The sequence below is a fragment of the Oncorhynchus keta genome, unplaced genomic scaffold (genome assembly GCF_023373465.1).
Source record: "Oncorhynchus keta strain PuntledgeMale-10-30-2019 unplaced genomic scaffold, Oket_V2 Un_contig_28238_pilon_pilon, whole genome shotgun sequence".
Taxonomy (NCBI): Eukaryota; Metazoa; Chordata; class Actinopteri; order Salmoniformes; family Salmonidae; genus Oncorhynchus; species Oncorhynchus keta.
The window spans coordinates 1-18,541 of NW_026285936.1; positions in this window are offsets into that span (position 1 = coordinate 1).

The window sequence follows — 18,541 nt, forward strand, 5'->3', positions numbered from 1 at the left end:
CAGGATGGTCACACTAGGTCGATATCTAACTCAAGCTTCACCTCATTTTTTATTTTATTTCACCTTTATTTAACCAGGTAGGCTAGTTGAGAACAAGTTCTCATTTGCAACTGCGACCTGGCCAAGATAAAGCATAGCAGTGTGAACAGACAACACAGAGTTACACATGGAGTAAACAATTAACAAGTCAAAATAATACAGTAGAAAAAAGGAGAGTCTATATACATTTGTGCAAAAGGCATGAGGAGGTAGGCGAATAATTACAATTTTGCAGATTAACACTGGAGTGATAAATGATCAGATGGTCATGTACAAGTAGAGATATTGGTGTGCAAAAGAGCAGAAAATAAAATAAATAATAACAGTATGGGGATGAGGTAGGTAAAAATGGGTGGGCTATTTACCGATAGACTATGTACAGCGGCAGCGATCGGTTAGCTGCTCAGATAGCAGATGTTTGAAGTTGGTGAGGAGATAAAAGTCTCCAACTTCAGCGATTTTTGCAATTAGTTCCAGTCACAGGCAGCAGAGAACTGGAACGAAAGGCAGCCAAATGAGGTGTTGGCTTTAGGGATGATCAGTGAGATACACCTGCTGGAGCGCGTGTTACGGGTGGGTGTTGCCATCGTGACCAGTGAACTGAGATAAGGCGGAGCTTTACCTAGCATGGACTTGTAGGTGACCTGGAGCCAGTGGGTCTGGCGACGAATATGTAGCGAGGGCCAGCCGACTAGAGCATACAGGTCGCAGTGGTGGGTGGTATAAGGTTCTTTAGTGACAAAACGGATGGCACTGTGATAAACTGCATCCAGTTTGCTGAGTAGAGTGTTGGAAGCAATTTTGTAGATGACATCGCCAAGTCGAGGATCGGTAGGATAGTCAGTTTTACTAGGGTAATTTTGGCGGCGTGAGTGAAGGAGGCTTTGTTGCGGAATAGAAAGCCGACTCTAGATTTGATTTTCGATTGGAGATGTTTGATATGAGTCTGGAAGGAGAGTTTACAGTCTAGCCAGACACCTAGGTACTTATTGATGTCCACATATTCAAGGTCGGAACCATCCAGGGTGGTGATGCTAGTCAGGCGTGCGGGTGCAGGCAGCGAACGGTTGAAAAGCATGCATTTGGTTTTACTAGCGTTTAAGAGCAGTTGGAGGCCACAGAAGAAGTGTTGTATGGCATTGAAGCTCGTTTGGAGGTTAGATAGCACAGTGTCCAAGGACGGGCCGGAAGTATATAGAATGGTGTCGTCTGCGTAGAGGTGGATCAGGGAATCGCCCGCAGCAAGAGCAACATCATTGATATATACAGAGAAAAGAGTCGGCCCGAGAGTTGAACCCTGTGGCACCCCCATAGAGACTGCCAGAGGACCGGACAGCATGCCCCACATATATACCCCACTTTGGACAGTCCTCCTCTGCAATGCTTACATCTTCTGGTTTGACAGGAAGAGGGTAAAAGGATACTATAAACCCTTAAGTTGCAAGATCGGTTCCACGAGCTGACAAGGTACAAATCTATCGTTCTGTCCCTGAACAAGGCAGTTAACCCACTGTTTCTAAGCCATCATTGAAAATAAGAATGTGTTCTTAAACATGTTTAGTTGTGGTTGTTGTTAGTTCCCTCTTCTGTTTGAGGGACATTTTTGGTTTTCTTGCTGGAGAACGTAACATCCAACAAAATGAGGGATATTTTTGGGTTGCATATTGCAATGAATTGTTAGATGACATTTACTTGCTCATTAGTCTTCAGTTTTTTCTCTTATGTTTGTATTAAATATTTGTGTTTTTTCCTGTGAAGCCATTGTGTTGCACCCATGTCTGAAATGTGCTGTATAAATAAAGCTTGATTTCAATATTATATTATGAGAAACTATCTTGATCCATCTTAGTGTAAATTCAGTATATCTCTACTATGGTTTGTCATTTTAGTATCACTTTTCAACCAACACAGTGAATTTGTTGAACCTGAAAAATGTTTAAATCAACAATACGTCAAAGGATTCAAATGTAACTGAAAACTGAAACAGATGGATCCTGCTGAAGGTAAACACTGAAACAGATGGATCCTGCTGAAGGTAAACACTGAAACAGATGGATCCTGCTGAAGGTAAACACTGAAACAGATGGATCCTGCTGAAGGTAAACACTGAAACAGATGGATCCTGCTGAAGGTAAACACTGAAACAGATGGATCCTGCTGAAGGTAAACACTGAAACAGATGGATCCTGCTGAAGGTAAACACTGAAACAGATGGATCCTGCTGAAGGTAAACACTGAAACAGATGGATCCTGCTGAAGGTAAACACTGAAACAGATGGATCCTGCTGAAGGTAAACACTGAAACAGATGGATCCTGCTGAAGGTAAACACTGAAACAGATGGATCCTGCTGAAGGTAAACACTGAAACAGATAGATCCTGCTGAAAGTAAACACTGAAACAGATGGATCCTGCTGAAGGTAAACACAGAAACAGATGGACAAGCCAGCACAGGTGTAACACATAATAACGAGGTGACACCAATCAGTGCGTCCTGTGTGTGAAAGTCCAACCTCAAATCCAAAGCCTGTAACAACTTCCCCGTTAAGACAACAAATGTATCCTATATTTCTCCCCCACTAGATTCTAGAACTCACGTCCCCTTGGAACAAAATAAATTGTAATCCATGGCCAAGCACTGGCTAAATGCAAAACTTGCTGACTGCCCACCCTTGAGACAATCAGCAACCAACTCCTGCAATATCCGTAGTAACTTTCCACCTTACTTCTCGCTCTCTTTTCAGGGTTCACTCGATGGGCATGTTGTTGGATCGGGGCCAAGTCCCCAATGTCCAACCTGAAACAGATGGATTTGGGTTGGAACATCGGAGAATGAATCCTGATATTCTAAAAGCATGGGCAACAACATCAATATAATTTTACCAATAAAAACCAAAAAGGGTCAGCTGGTTGCATAAATAATTATGAAAATCAAAACCAAATGTTCACCCCTTTGTTAATATGTATTCACTTAATGGTGAGGCATGGAATAATAAAACATGTATATTTTGTCAGGCTGAATGTTTGAAATATGAGGTGATTTGAGGTAAACATGCTTATTCAGTAGTGGAATAAAGACAATTAACATTTGAATGTTGTCAAAAAATACTGGAGTGATGTCAGATTGTTAATAAATTGATTATAGACCAATCATTGTACTGCTTTCCTGTGTGAAAGTATATACACAAACATCGTTGCAACAATTATCATATTTTTTTAAACAAGCAGCTTTTCAACTTGTAGAAAACAGCTGGCTACATTTTGAAGTGCTGCATTTTGACAATCAGGTCACCAACGCAGTAAGTTACCTTACGCAGCTCTCTTTTCAGGGTAAAATAATACTCTTTCAATTCAGAGCCTGGATTTCCCCTGAGGTTAATATCCATACATCTGAGAACAATCAATTCAACAGGACAAACAATAAGGTAGAACATCATTAAAACACTCCTACTACAATGTTAAAACAAAACCACATTGTGACATCATTAAAACACTCCTACTACAATGTTAAAACATGTATATTTTGTCAGGCTGAATGTTTGAAATATGAGGTGATTTGAGACATGCTTATTCACAATGTTAAAACATTCTACATTGTGACATCATTAAAATACTCCTACAATGTTAAAACATTCTACATTGTGACATCATTAAAATACTCCTACTACAATGTTTTCAAAAAATTCTACATTGCGACATTATTTCATTGATATCTTGAAACAACTTCTTCATGTATGTATTTTCTGATGTTTGATCAGAGATTTTTATCAGATTATCTCTCTCCTGTGTGTGTTCTCTGGTACTACAAGTCAGCTGGCTAGATTGAACAAAACTCCTCCCATTTTCATTGATCACAGCTATCAGGTTTCTCTCTCCTGTGTGTGTTCTCTGGTGAACTGTCAGCTCTCCAGATTGACTAAAACTCCTCCCACATTGACCACAGCTATACGGTTTCTCTCCTGTGTGTGTTCTCTGGTGAACTGTCAGACCGCTAGATGTAGTAAAACTCCTCCCACATTGACCACAGCTATAGGGTTTCTCTCCTGTGTGTCCTCAGGTGTTGAGTCAGAGAGCCAGATGTTGTGAAACTCTTCCCACATTGATCACAGCTATAAGATTTCTCTCCTGTGTGTGTTCTCTGGTGTAGAGTCAGGTGGCCGGATGTTGCAAATCTCTTCCCACATTGATCACAGCTATAGCGTTTCTCTCCTGTGTGTGTTCTCTGGTGAACTGTCAGACCGCTAGATGTAGGAAAACTACTTCCCACATTGACCACAGCTATAAGATTTCTCTCCTGTGTGTATTCTCTTGTGCACTCTCAGATCTCCAGATCGACAAAAACTCTTCCCACATTGATCACAGCTATAGGGTTTCTCTCCTGTGTGTATTCTCTGGTGTAGAGTCAGATGGCAAGATCGACCAAACCTCTTCCCACATTGATCACAGCTATAGGGTTTCTCTCCTGTGTGTGTTCTAAGGTGTCGTGTCAGCTGGTCAGATTGAACAAAACTCTTCCCACATTGAACACAGCTATAGGGTTTCTCTCCTGTGTGTGTTCTCAGGTGTTGAGTCAGAGAGCCAGATGTTGTAAAACTCTTCCCACATTGACCACAGCTGTACGGTTTCTCTCCTGTGTGTGTTCTCTGGTGAACTGTCAGCTGGTCAGATTGAACAAAACTCTTCCCACATTGATCACAGCTATAGGGTTTCTCTCCTGTGTGTATTCTCTGGTGTAGAGTCAGATGGCAAGATCGACTAAACCTCTTCCCACATTGATCACAGCTATAGGGTTTCTCTCCTGTGTGTATTCTCTGGTGTAGAGTCAGATGGCAAGATCGACCAAACATCTTCCCACATTGATCACAGCTATAAGGTTTCTCTCCTGTGTGTATTCTCTGGTGCACTGTCAGCTCTCCAGATCGACAAAAACTCTTCCCACATTGACCACAGCTATAAGGTTTCTCTCCTGTGTGGGTTCTCAGGTGTAGAGTCAGAGAGCCAGATGTTGTAAAACTCTTCCCACATTGACCACAGCTGTAAGATTTCTCTCCTGTGTGTGTTCTCTGGTGCACTGTCAGCTCTCCAGATCGACTAAAACTCTTCCCACATTGACCACAGCTATAAGATTTCTCCCCTGTGTGTGTTCTCTGATGAATTTTAAAACCTGATGATGTGAATCTCTTCCCACAGTCAGAGCAGCAGTGAGTTCTCTTCCCTGTGGGTCTCTGCAGGTGTTTATTGAGGTGTTCTGATCTGGAGAGACCCTTCTCTCCCTCTTCAGCATCATGAGGTTGTTGAGGCTCCCCAGAGGATCCACGATAGTCCCGTATCTCTCCTGTGTGAACAACAAAGTCAGACAGATGATTAAAGGCCCACAACAGCAGAAGTCCACTGTAAAAGGTGATGCCAACAGCGTAGCCATGATGTTGTACAACAATTGACGTCTGTAATGAATGTTAACATTATTTGACAATTGTCTTAAAATTAGCAAGAAAAGTCATATTTTTTCTTGTTTTCACATTAGTAGTAACATCGATGATTGTAGGCTAGAAATAGGAAATTCATGTTGTTGAAACTCTAAACAGTGTGCCAGACGACTTTTGGTCTCCAAGGCACCTTTCTGTGTTTGCTAAACTTGCAGCATGAGGGCGATGCACATGCAATTTGATTGCAGATACTCCTCCCTGCTAATGAGGAAACCGATAGTTATGGACGTAGTATATCTGCCTGCAGCAAAAATGGTGGGCAAAGATTTTAGTTTTTCAGTATTCTGAATGTGAATGGGGGAAAACTCAGGGGAGTAACCTCCATTTCCAGGTTGCTTATGAGAGCATTTCACACTACTTTGGATTATAAATGTAATGCTCGTTTGAACGTCATGCTTAATATAATGTTTGTGTTATCATCGCAAATCAACCGCTTCGTACGCTTCGTCCAGTCATTGGCAGCAGAGAACTGGAAGGAAAGGCGGCCAAAGGAGGTGTTGGCTTTGGGGATGACCAGTGAGATAAACCTGCTGGAGCGCGTGCTACGGGTGGGTGTTGCTATGGTGACCAGTGAACTGAATTAAGGCAGAGCTTTACCTAGCAAAGACTGAGAGATGACCTGGAGCCAACGGGTTTGGCGACGAATATGTAGCGAGGGCCAGCGGACAGCCGACAGGTCGCATTGGTGGGTGGTATATGGGGCTTTGGTGACAAAACGGATGGCACTGTGATAGACTGCAACCAGTTTGCTGAGTAAAGTGTTGGAGGCTATTTTGTAAATGACATCGCCAAGGTCAAGGATCGGTAGGATAGTCAGTTTTACGAGGGTATGTTTGGCACCGTGAGTGAAGGAGGCTTTGTTGAGAAATAGGAAGCCGATTCTAGATTTAATTTTGGATTGGAGATGATTCATATTAGTCTGGAATGAGAGTTTACAGTCTAACCAGACACCTCAGTAATTGTTGTTGTCCACGTATTCTAAGTCAGAACCGTCCAGAGTAGTGGTGCTAGTCCAGGGGGTGCGGGCAGCGATCGGTTGTTGATTGAGTCGAAAGCCTTGGCCAGGTCGATGAAGACTGCTGCACAGTACTGTCTTTTATCGATGGTGGTTATGATATCGTTTAGTACCTTGAGCGTGGCTGAGGTGACCCGTGACCAGCTCGGAAACTGGATTGTACAGCGGAGAAGGTACAGTGGGATTCGAAATGGTCAGTGATCTGTTTGTTAACTTGGCATTCGAAGACTTTAGAAAGGCAGGGCGTTAGCCACTATAGCCACACTGGTGCAAAGATCCAGAGCTTACGGCAGGAATCCAGTGATGTAGTGGCTTCTAGTCGTCTTAGTGAAGAGTCTGGGAGGCATCAGCTGTGTAGCCGATTGATCATAGGGTCCACTGAGCAGGCTGGGAGATGAGCCTGGCTCAAGACTAGCTTCGAGGCTGGGCCACTTGGTGGCAGCAAGCTAGCTGCGATTATCCGGTGTAATGGTCCAGAGCGGGAATACGGCAAGAATACGGTGATGTAGTGGAGAAAAACAGTCTGATATGCTCAGGGTTGATATCACACTGTGCAGACTGGCAGGTATTATCCAGGCTAAAAGCGGCTGGTGTCTGAGCTAAAAAGGTAAAGGCCGCTAGCAGTGGCTAACAGTGACTAAATAGCAAGTAGCTATAAAGTCTAAAAATAAGCAGATCCGTATCACATTGGGTGAGGCGGGATGCCGGAAGGTATATTTAATTTAAACATGGAAAAAGAGATTGGAATATTTTGCAATATATACAAAAAATGATGAAAAAAAACCATAACATTTACAACAGCCATCACTGCTACGTCATCTTGAATTACAAGATGACTCAGTTTAAAAAACATTGGATACAGAAAACTTTGGCACCAAATGGAAAAGGTTGCCGACTGCTGGTGTAGTCTATTATCAGAATCTATAGGAGCATAACGACTACTGGTGTAGTCTATTACCAGAGACTATAGGAGCATAACGACTGCTGGTGTAGTCTATTACCAGAGACTATAGGAGCATAACGACTACTGGTGTAGTCTATTATCAGAATCTATAGGAGCATAACGACTACTGGTGTAGTCTATTACCAGAGACTATAGGAGCATAACGACTGCTGGTGTAGTCTATTACCAGAAACTTTTATGACTGCTGGTGTAGAATCTATACTAGAGTCATAACGACTAACGACTGCTGGTGTAGTCTATTACCAGAAACCAGAGAGTCTATTACCAGAAACTATAAGAGCATAACGACTGCTGGTGTAGTCTATTACCAGAAACTATAAGAGCATAACGACTGCTGGTGTAGTCTATTACCAGAAACTATAAGAGCATAACGACTGCTGGTGTAGTCTATTACCAGAAACTATAGGAGCATAACGACTGCTGGTGTAGTCTATTACCAGAAACTATAAGAGCATAACGACTGCTGGTGTAGTCTATTACCAGAAACTTAAGAGCATAACGACTACTGGTGTAGTCTATTACCAGAAACTATAAGAGCATAACGACTGCTGGTGTAGTCTATTACCAGAAACTTTAAGAGCATAACGTCTGCTGGTGTAGTCTATTACCAGAAACTATAAGAGCATAACGACTGCTGGTGTAGTCTATTACCAGAAACTTTAAGAGCATAACGACTGCTGGTCTATTACCAGAAACTATAGGAGCATAACGCTAGTCTATTACCAGAAACTTTAAGACTATAGGAGCATAGGAGCATATCGACTGCTGGTGTAGCCTATTACCAGAAACTATAAGAGCATAACGACTGCTGGTGTAGTCTATTACAGAAACTTTAAGAACGACTCTAGTCTATTACCAGAAACTATAAGAGCATAACGACTGCTGGTGTAGTCTATTACCAGAGACTTAAGAGCATAACGACTACAGTCTATTACCAGAAACTATAGGAGCATAACGACTGCTGGTGTAGTCTATTACCAGAAACTATAGGAGCATAACGACTGCTGGTGTAGTCTATTACCAGAAACTATAGGAGCATAACGACTGCTGGTGTAGTCTATTACCAGAAACTATAGGAGCATAACGACTGCTGGTGTAGTCTATTACCAGAAACTATAGGAGCATAACGACTGCTGGTGTAGTCTATTACCAGAAACTATAGGAGCATAACGACTGCTGGTGTAGCCTATTACCAGAAACTATAGGAGCATAACATCAGAATTTACGAAGGCCAGCAGCAGCGGGAGGTGTAGCCTAAGGAATAGGTTTTTTTCTGATGGTTAGACTATCTTGTTTCAGAGGAGTGTCATCAATAGCCAATACTGACAACAGATAATAAACAGAAATACCTTATTTACATAAGTATTCAGACCCTTTGCTATGAGACTCGAAATTGCTTTCAGGTGCATCTTGTTTCCATTAATCATCCTTGAGCTGTATCTACAACTTGTTCAGAGTCCACCTGTGGTAAATTCAATTGATTGGGTAAGATTTGGAAGGCATACACCTGTCTATATAAGGTCCCAGAGCTGGCAGTGCATGTCAGAGCAAAAACCAAGCAATGAGGTCGAAGGAATTGTCCGTAGAGCTCCAAGACAGGATTATGTTGAGGCACAGATCTGGGGAAGGGTACCAAAACAATTCTGCAGCATTGAAGGTCCCCAAGAACACAGTGGCCTCCATAATTTTTAAATGGAATACCCCTCCTAGAGCTGGTCACCCGGCCAAAATGAGCGATTGGGGGAGAAGGGCCTTGGTCAGGGAGGTGACCAAAAACCTGATGGTAACTCTGACAGCGCTCCAGAGTTCCTCTGTGGAGATGGGAGAACCTTCCAGAAGGACAACCATCTCTGTAGCACTCCAACAATCAGGCCTTTATGGTAGAGTGGCCAGACGGAAGCCACTCCTCAGTAAAAGACACATGTCAGCCTGCTTGGAGTTTGCCAAAAGGAACCCACAGGATGGATGGAAAAGGTTGCCGACTGCTGGTGTAGTCTATTACCAGAAACTATAGGAGCATAACGACTGCTGGTGTAGTCTATTACCAGAAACTATAGGAGCATAACGACTGCTGGTGTAGTCTATTACCAGAAACTATAGGAGCATAACGACTGCTGGTGTAGTCTATAGGTATTATCCAGGCTAAATCAAATCAAATTTATTTATATAGCCCTTCGTACATCAGCTGATATCTCAAAGTGCTGTACAGAAACCCAGCCTAAAACGCCAAACAGCAAGCAATGCAGGTGTAGAAGCACATTTGATTTGATTTGACTAGTAACCGGAAGGTTGCAAGTTCAAACCCCGAGCTGTCGTTCTGTCCCTGAACAGGCAGTTAACCCAGAATTTGTTCTTAACTGACTTGCCTAGTTAAATAAAGGAGTTGCTTTTTTTGCCGACTGCTGGTGTAGTTTATTACCAGAGACTATAAGCATAACGTCAGAATTTAAGAAGGCCAGCGGGAGGAGGAAGAGTTTTTTACTGATGGCCTGCTTTGCCAAAAGGAACCCAAAGGATGGATGGAAAAGGTTGCCGACTGCTGGTGTAGTTTATTCTTCAGAATTTCGGGAGGAGGAAGAGTTTTTTACTGATGGTTAGGCTATCTTGATCTCTGGAGTCATATGTGTGTCTTAATTATTTAATCAAACTGCATGCTCAAAGCATCAGACCAGTTCAGTACATATAGTTGATTTTATTAAAACCACATGGGATGTGTCTATATATGGAAAAATACATGTTTATAACATTTCTCCAAATCGGTTGGTAGAAAGAAAAGATGATTCTTGGTTGACCCAAGATTTGTTTTAGTTGGGGCCCTAGTGCATTCATTAAGTTCAGACCGCTTCCCTTTTTACACATTTTGTTACGTTACTTATTCTAAATTAGATTTGTTTTAAAGAATTAAATGAAAATGTTAAATGTCTTAGAAATGCTTGAGACTCAAATGAATGAATCATGTTTTGAGGATATAGTGTGTTTACATTTACTAATGAACATTGTCATGAAAAAAAGCTTATATTTTGGGTTCTGATGGGGTACGACAGTTGACCTAAGCTCATGAGGCATTTATAAGTGATTTCTTCAAGAAGCAATGGGTACATATCATTCATGTATAAGTCCCAAAATGGATGTAACAACTGCTGATAGCCCCTCCTGGGCTAATCTAATAGGAGATATTGGGGAGTACAGTATTTCAGACATTGTCATTGGATGCATTTGATCAATTGTTAACGTTTTGTTGATGGTCCACTCTTGATGTTCTACACGTTACAGTGAAGCTTCAGCCATTCCTACAGAACAACATTAAAGTGGAGAACCCCTTTACTGCATATTGGTTCAACGACTGCAGAGACGGTACTTACTGGTGTTAAACAGATCACCAACCTCCTCAACAAGTTGACACGTTTGCTTACCACCAACAGAACTTCCATTTCACATTATATTATATTTTGGTTACTGGCCCAATGCTCTAGGCTACCCTGCCGCCCCCATACACAAACACCTGCCACAATAATCATATTACTTGTATTTTTTAAACAAGCTCCTCATAAACTGCACAAGCACCAGAAACACTGTTGTTTTGACAAATAGCAATAAATCACTGATATCAATTAGGGGGAAAATCAGGATTACGTGCTGATGAAACTAACATAACTAAACAAAACACATGGAAATGGGAGATATCTTTAACCTCACTGGTTAGAGGACAACCTGCAGAAGACAGTCAGCTACATGTTGGAGTGATGCGTTTAAATGTAGGGTCGCTAAACAAAGGAACACAACACTTATTTGTCATCACTCATCGATATCATGTTGAAATCAATTGCACGAAAAAGGGGGAGATGAGGTTGCACGTCCTGTGAAAACTAACAGCTCAAAAACCACACAGAATCTGGGAATAATGTGCACATTTGTGTTTAGAGGACAATTTGTAGAAAACAGCTCGCTACATTTTGAAGTGTTGCATTTTGATTCAAGTGGGTCACCAACGTGGTCAGTGTAACGCAACTCTTTTTTTGTTAATCACTTTTTGTTGAATCACAGAGTACTCTTTCAATTCAGAGCCTGGATTTTTCTCCTGAGTCTAATATCCATATCATGTTGAAATCAATAGAAAAGGGGACAAACATTGAGGGTTCTACATTGTGACATCATTAAAATACTCCTTCTACAATGTTAAAACATTCTACATTGTGACATTATTTAAATTAATATTGTGATTATTATTATTATTAAAATATGTTTTTCTAATGGAGGGAGGGTGGACAAATAGTTAAAAACAATGAACCCCAAAAGGTTCTTTGAGGAACCATGATAAGGGGTTCTTGAAAGAACTTATAGGGGTTCCCACAAAGGTTCTTCAAATAACTTTTAGGGGTTCCCCCACGGTTTAAAGGATTCTCCCGGAACCTTTACTTTTTAGAGTGTATATTGATAAAAGTCGCGTTGTCCGAGAGACATTTACGTAGTTATACACAGCCCAATTTGGGATGACTATTATGGGGTGAAATAGCAGCCACAACAGACAGGCCTGATATCGCCCCATAATTCAAAGTCCTTGGACGTCACGTGCTGAGGGTGTCTGACCAAAGATTATATTTAGCTACACTTTGTAGTACATTTTTACACAATGATAAATGTTTCTGATGCCACATCGCCCATTTTCAAAGGGAGTCGTTGGTTTTTAGGGGCAGTCACTTTTTAGCTTTGTGTCTGAAATTATTTTCTCAACTGCGATACCGACTCCAGTCAGCAGATCGCGATGTGCGTCTTTCAGGTGATTCTGCCACTGTGATGTATAATATAGTGGACGGGACGCTTCTTCAACATCAACAGTTAGTCAGACACTTTGGTTCACTCTAACTGTATGGAAAAATGTGTATTCAATAAATATAGTGTAACCGATGTGAAATGGCCAGTTAGCGTTTCAATCGGTGACGTCACTCGCTCAGAGACCTTGAAGTAGTTGCTTTGCAACGATCGCGGCTTTTGTGGAGCGATGGGTAACGATGCCTCGAGGTTGGCTGTTGTTGATGTGTGCAGAGGATCCCTGGTTCGAGCCCAGCCCAGGTCGGGGCGAGGAGAGGGACGGAAGCGATACTGTTACAATAGCAACTCCTCTCATACTGGGAAGACACCCCGCCACCCCCTTTCAGGCCTTAAGGGCAGTTTTATTTCGATTGTCGTACCCGGTCGGAGAAATCCAGTAAGCGTTTTATAGTTCCATCCTTAGAGTAATTTATCCTAAAGTGGACACACTCCCATCAGTTTCTGAGATAACTGCCCAGACTTTGTAGACTGTTTAATAATGCTTAAACCTCATCTTTATCCAATTATCCATTAAAGATACCAACGCAAAACCAACGTTCATCTACATATGGGTTGTTTAAACTGTATCTAATTAAATTCCCAGTTTTACTTTATCAAATCTATAGTAATCAATACCCACATACAATTCATCATATTTTCATATTCACAGAATCCATATAAAACGTAAGAAATTCTCAGCGACTTGCGACAACCATTCCATTTGCTTTTTCAAGGACTCTCCATAGCTACACAGCAGCTCTCCAAACATACTCCCAGCAGAATAAAAAAATAAACTTTTGTTTCCCAGACAATGACCATAGGATCCTCAACAGTTCTCTAACCTTTCAGAGACCACGGCAAAATCAAGCCTCCCAGGAACTATAGACCTTCCGCTGCTTTCGAAAATATCATTCCGTTTATTATCTAATTTTCAATAATCTGAGTAAGCATATTTCTATATGTTACTATCCAAACGTCAGATTAAGACTCATTTCCACAACTCTCATATCAGTCACACAATGCTATTCCCAAACATACCTAATCAATTCGTTTTTCAACAATATTTTTACCTGCAGGAATATTTTCACATTTCTATCTCATGGTTAGTTCCTAGAATAATGCAACTCATACATTTATACTCCGAGCCTCCTGACTGGGCCCTGTTTACACCCCCACACAGGAGTACACACTCAGGTCCTGACTCGGCCCGGTTTACGCCTCCAAGGTGCCCCCTCACATAGGAATACACACTCAGAGCCTACGAGGATATTCTAAAAACTCACTTTTAAAAAAACTAGGTGTATAGAATCTGCTCGCTGCCTCTCAGGTCTAAGGTGGGTCCATCTTCTCCGTTCCCAAAGTGTGGTCTCCATGAGATTCCAAGTTTGAGGGATCCCTCGAGGACGATTTACCCAGGTCGTCAGGAGCGGTCACCAAGTCATGATTCACATTGCCAAATGTGGTTGTTAATTTCTTTAATATCAAATGAGAAACAAACTTATCACACAAGTCAGATTTATTCTTAAACTAAATCTTTATTCACTTATTAATAAGGGAGCAGGTCAATACAACACACACATATAAAGTGAATCAATTGAGTGCTCTACAATAATATTGGCTGGTCAACAAATCACCCACAGATGATTCGTTGAGAGCCACGAGACAAAAGTACAAAGGTCTTTTATAGCTAAGATACACCCCTTTCAACCTACATGACCAACAACAGATGTATAGAACGGGTCACAAGGTTAAGATTTGTATGAAAGATATTTATAATTCTCAGCAGACAGCATCTGCTGTAAAAACAGTACTCTGTGTAGAAACCAGGGTCTGGCCCTGGGGTCATCTCTCCCTGGTACCATATAGAACAGAAACATTAACTCATAATCTGGAATACTGTCTCTTTAGGTTTTATCACCCAAAATACATTGTAAATCTCCTGTCAGTATTTTCTCCCAGAGGCCCATCCTCAGTAGAACACACAGACACTATAGTTCTAAGAACCCTCTATTCTGTTGCATAAAACAACCATTTGATACAACAAAAGTACAATAACATAATGTTGAAGTTTTGCTCTCAGAGTCCACTGAAGGTTGACTAGTAACAACAACCGGGACCTAAAAGACACCCACCATGAGACCCACTAAATCTGCCCAAGAAGAGGCAAACAAAAGAAAAACCCACAACAAACTTAAAAACAGGAAGCAAACCAAAACGTTAGTGGTTAAAATAATTTATTTACAATCAATACCATTCACACTTTACAAAATCATATCTCTCATTCATTCTTAATTACTTATATTTACAAAACCAAATCACCAAACACCAAACAAAAACAAACCTCAGGGGAGCATCGTCCCTCACCGTCATACGTAACCAATACCTAACCCTTTCCCTATCTCCCCTTCCCTAATCTATCCCCTTACCAAACTCACTCTAACACTCCCAGCCCTAAACCCCCTTTCCACCTCTCCCGTGCCGCATGCTTCCCCCACTTCCTCTCCTCCCTCTTCATCCTCCCCCTCAAATCACCTTCCAAAGTTGCCAAGGTCAGTTGCTTCCCCCTTCTTATAAAGAAGTGACAGCACACCAACAGCCATTGATCCCCCGGGACCCCGTCTCAAGGATGGCCTTCAAGACTTCGAGAACCACTGGTCCAAGTATACCCCAAAACTTGAGGTAAAACTCAGCCGGCAGCCCATCCATCCCAGGCACCTTCCCTTTTCCCATCCTCCTAAGAGCGCTCTCAACCTCTTCTAGTGAGATCTGGGCCTCCATCACGTCTCTAATGTCCTCTGGCAACCGCCGGGACAAGTGTTCTAAAACACGTTTCCCTGCTCTACATCTATTTCCCTTTCCTTAAATAAACCTTGGAAATGATCAGTTGTCACCCTGACCATTTCCTCTGGTTTACTTACTATACTACCATTTTCTTCCCTAACTCCATGCATTACCTTCCTACTCTGCCTGGCCCTAACCGACTTAAAGAACATAGCGGAACAAGTCTCATTATGTTCTAGAAAGCCACTATGCGCACGCTCCAGGAAAGCTCGAGCCTTCTGCTCCTGCAGCTCCCTGAGCTGCGCCTTTAGGGCTGCGAATCTCTCCCAGTCAATCGACCCGCCGAGGTTGCCTGCCTCGTACTCGAGTTCAATTAACCTTTGGATACGATCCACCTCCCTCCTTTCCTCCCTTTTTTCCTTCTACAATATCCTATTATAAAAGCCCTAATCCTCCCCTTAACTAAATCCCACCACTCTAACACCCCTCACACATGGACCGGAGGCCGTCAAGCCTCCGAAAGAAACAAAAAATGCGTCAACGAAAGCCTGCTCCTCCAGTATATCCCGATCTAACTTCCAGTACCCCCTACCGAAGAGGCAGACTGGCAACCCCACCTGCAGGAACACCCCGTCGTGATCCGTGAAGAAAACAGGCAACAGCCGCCCAGACAACTGACCCAAAGACCTGGATACAAAAATGTAGTCGAGCCTCCGCGCAACCCCCCTGGAGTTGCGCCATGTAGGACCGACCATTGCCGGAGTATTGTGCAGGCCACCATCAACCAGACCATGGCAAGCCATTAGCCCAGAGATGGCACCTGCATTGCTATCACCACCTACCCCTAAATCTATATTAAAGTCTCCTCCTTTCACCAAGTGCCTGTTTGTAACACACAGGGGCGCCAGACAGTCCACCATCTCCCTCCTGTCTGCCGCCACCTGTGGCCCATACACCCCAATTAACCTATATCTAGCTTCTCTAAACTTAACATCTATCCCCAAAACTCTACCCTGCATTATTACAAAAGTGTTCTCTATTTTAAACTCTCTATGCCCACACAAAATCCCTACTCCTGTTGAGTGCACCCCTCCTATGCCCCAAAAAGATTCCCCTTATCCCACTCCCTCTTAAATCTACACACATCCCCACCATCCCTCAGGTGAACCTCCTGTAAAAAACAGAAATCAAACCCCACACCCTCTAAATAACAAAAAACCGCCCTCCTTTTAACATTATTCCTTAACCCCCTAACATTTAGACTAAAAAAAGAAACCGAACTATTCATTTAATTATTAACAACAAATAAAACCCCCAAAAACCAAAAAAAAACAGGAGACTCACCCGATGCTCCCCTGGTCCATCTCCACCGGCGGGGACGTCCTCTCATCTCCTGACGCCCCCCCGTCCTCCATCCCAACCCATGACCCAGGCAGTGTGTTGGGTCCTCCCTCCCCACCCACCACCCCCCCCTCCCTGTTTGCCTCGGGGCTGCATGTAGGGGACCCCATCTCCTCAAACAGGAGTGGGATCCCTCTAGCAAACAGCCCACCGACCCCTCACTGGAGTCATCCACTAAAATGCAAGGGGCTGAGGCAAACTTAGCCCCCCCTCCACACCCCCTCCTCTCACAACCTGCCAAGCTCCCCTCTTCATCCCTTTCTTCCACGTCCCATCCCCGCTAAATCCTCCACCAAATCCCTGGCAGGCTGTCCCCCACTCCTTTCCCCATCTCCCCTCCCTCCCTCTCCACACCTCCCTCGTCCCCGTCACTGTTCTTCTCCTTCTCGCACCTCCTCCCTCTTCTCCGCTCCTTCCTGTTCTTCCGCCTTCTTTTTCTTCTCTCCTTCTTTTTCCTTCTTTCCATCTTCACTCCTCTTTCTTTTCGCCTCTTCCTTCTTCCCTTCTTCGTCCTTCTCCGTCCTTTCCCCTGTGCCATCCGTACAATCCGCATGCGTCCTTTCTTTTCTCTCCCCCATCCCCCGCTCCTCCCCCAGCTGCAGACGCGTATGACCTGTGACGAGCCAGGCAATCACGCCACAGGTGTGCTCTTGAGCCACACCCGTGGCAAGCCTTGGGCTCGTCACACTCCCTGGCCTCGTGCTCTTCCGACCCACAAAACCGACACCTCTTGGCGCTGCACGAGGCCAGGATATGGCCATAGGCCATACAACGCCTGCAGAACGGGGCTGACGTGCATAGTAGAGTGTTCCCCTGTCAGCCCCCAGGGAGAACATCGCCGGAGGATGGAGGTAGCCATCCACACTCTTCGGGGACTCCCTGAGTAACGCCTGGAAGCCTCTCTTCCCATTCCAGAAACCCAGGGAGTCCCTGAGGTACCTCGCTGAAGAGACATTGTCCATGTACCTCCCCAGAAAGGCCCTCACTTCTTCGTCCTTCACGTGCGGATTGTACATGGTTACGGTGACCACCCTGAAGTTGTTTCTTGCCAGGCTGGTCACCGTGTAATGACACAGGGGACCTTCTTTCCTTTCCGTCACCGTCTTCATAATCTCATTGTGTTTTTCTTCCAAATATAGGGTTACATCAAACCCCTTCTCCATTGGGTTCCCCTGAAGGCAGAGAACATCTCTAACCTTCAATTTTAGGTGCCCCATTAGGATGTTCCTCCCGAAGGTTTCTCTCCCCCAAGGCTCCATCTCTTTTCCCCGCCAAGAAAAGCGCACCGTGTTGGCCAGTCCAATCCCCGGAACCGACGGTCCAGATGTACTTTGCGCCATCTACTCACGGACGATGGCGCACCCGTCCCACCACCTCAAACTTATAAACAGGAATCAAATCAAAAAAGAAAATCCAAAAAGGTGGAGCAAACTAAAGGTGTTGACTCTCCACATCTATCAGACAACTGGAGCACTGAGCCAGACACTATTAAATAGAACCTGGACCAGCTCAGGTGAAACACCTTCCCACTAAAAAGATGGACAAGCCAGCACAGGTGTAACACATACTGACTCACGAGATGATCAGTGCACCAAAGCCTGGAACACCTTCCCCCTTAAGAAAACAAATTTATCCTATATTTTTGTTGGACAAGTTTGCTCACCACCAACATAAAACAACTTCCATTTCACATTATAATCAACTACACTGCTTCACCTTCACCAATATAAACATGGTGTCTACTGGCTGTCAACAATTAAAAACAAGACAAAAACACATTTCTAAATAATAATATACAATAGTATTCTTTTTTAAAAATAATTTATTTCAATAGAATCCTAAAACCCACTAGCTTCTAGAACTCTCATCCCCTTGGAACAAGCCCAAACAAAACTCATCTCCAATATGGAAAAACGTGCAGTCAAAATAAATAGTGATCCATGGCAACGCACTGGCAAAATGCAAAACTGGTTGACTGCCGACCCTTGAGACAATCAGCAACGAACTCCTGCAATATCCGTAGTAACTTTCCACCTTACTTCTCGCT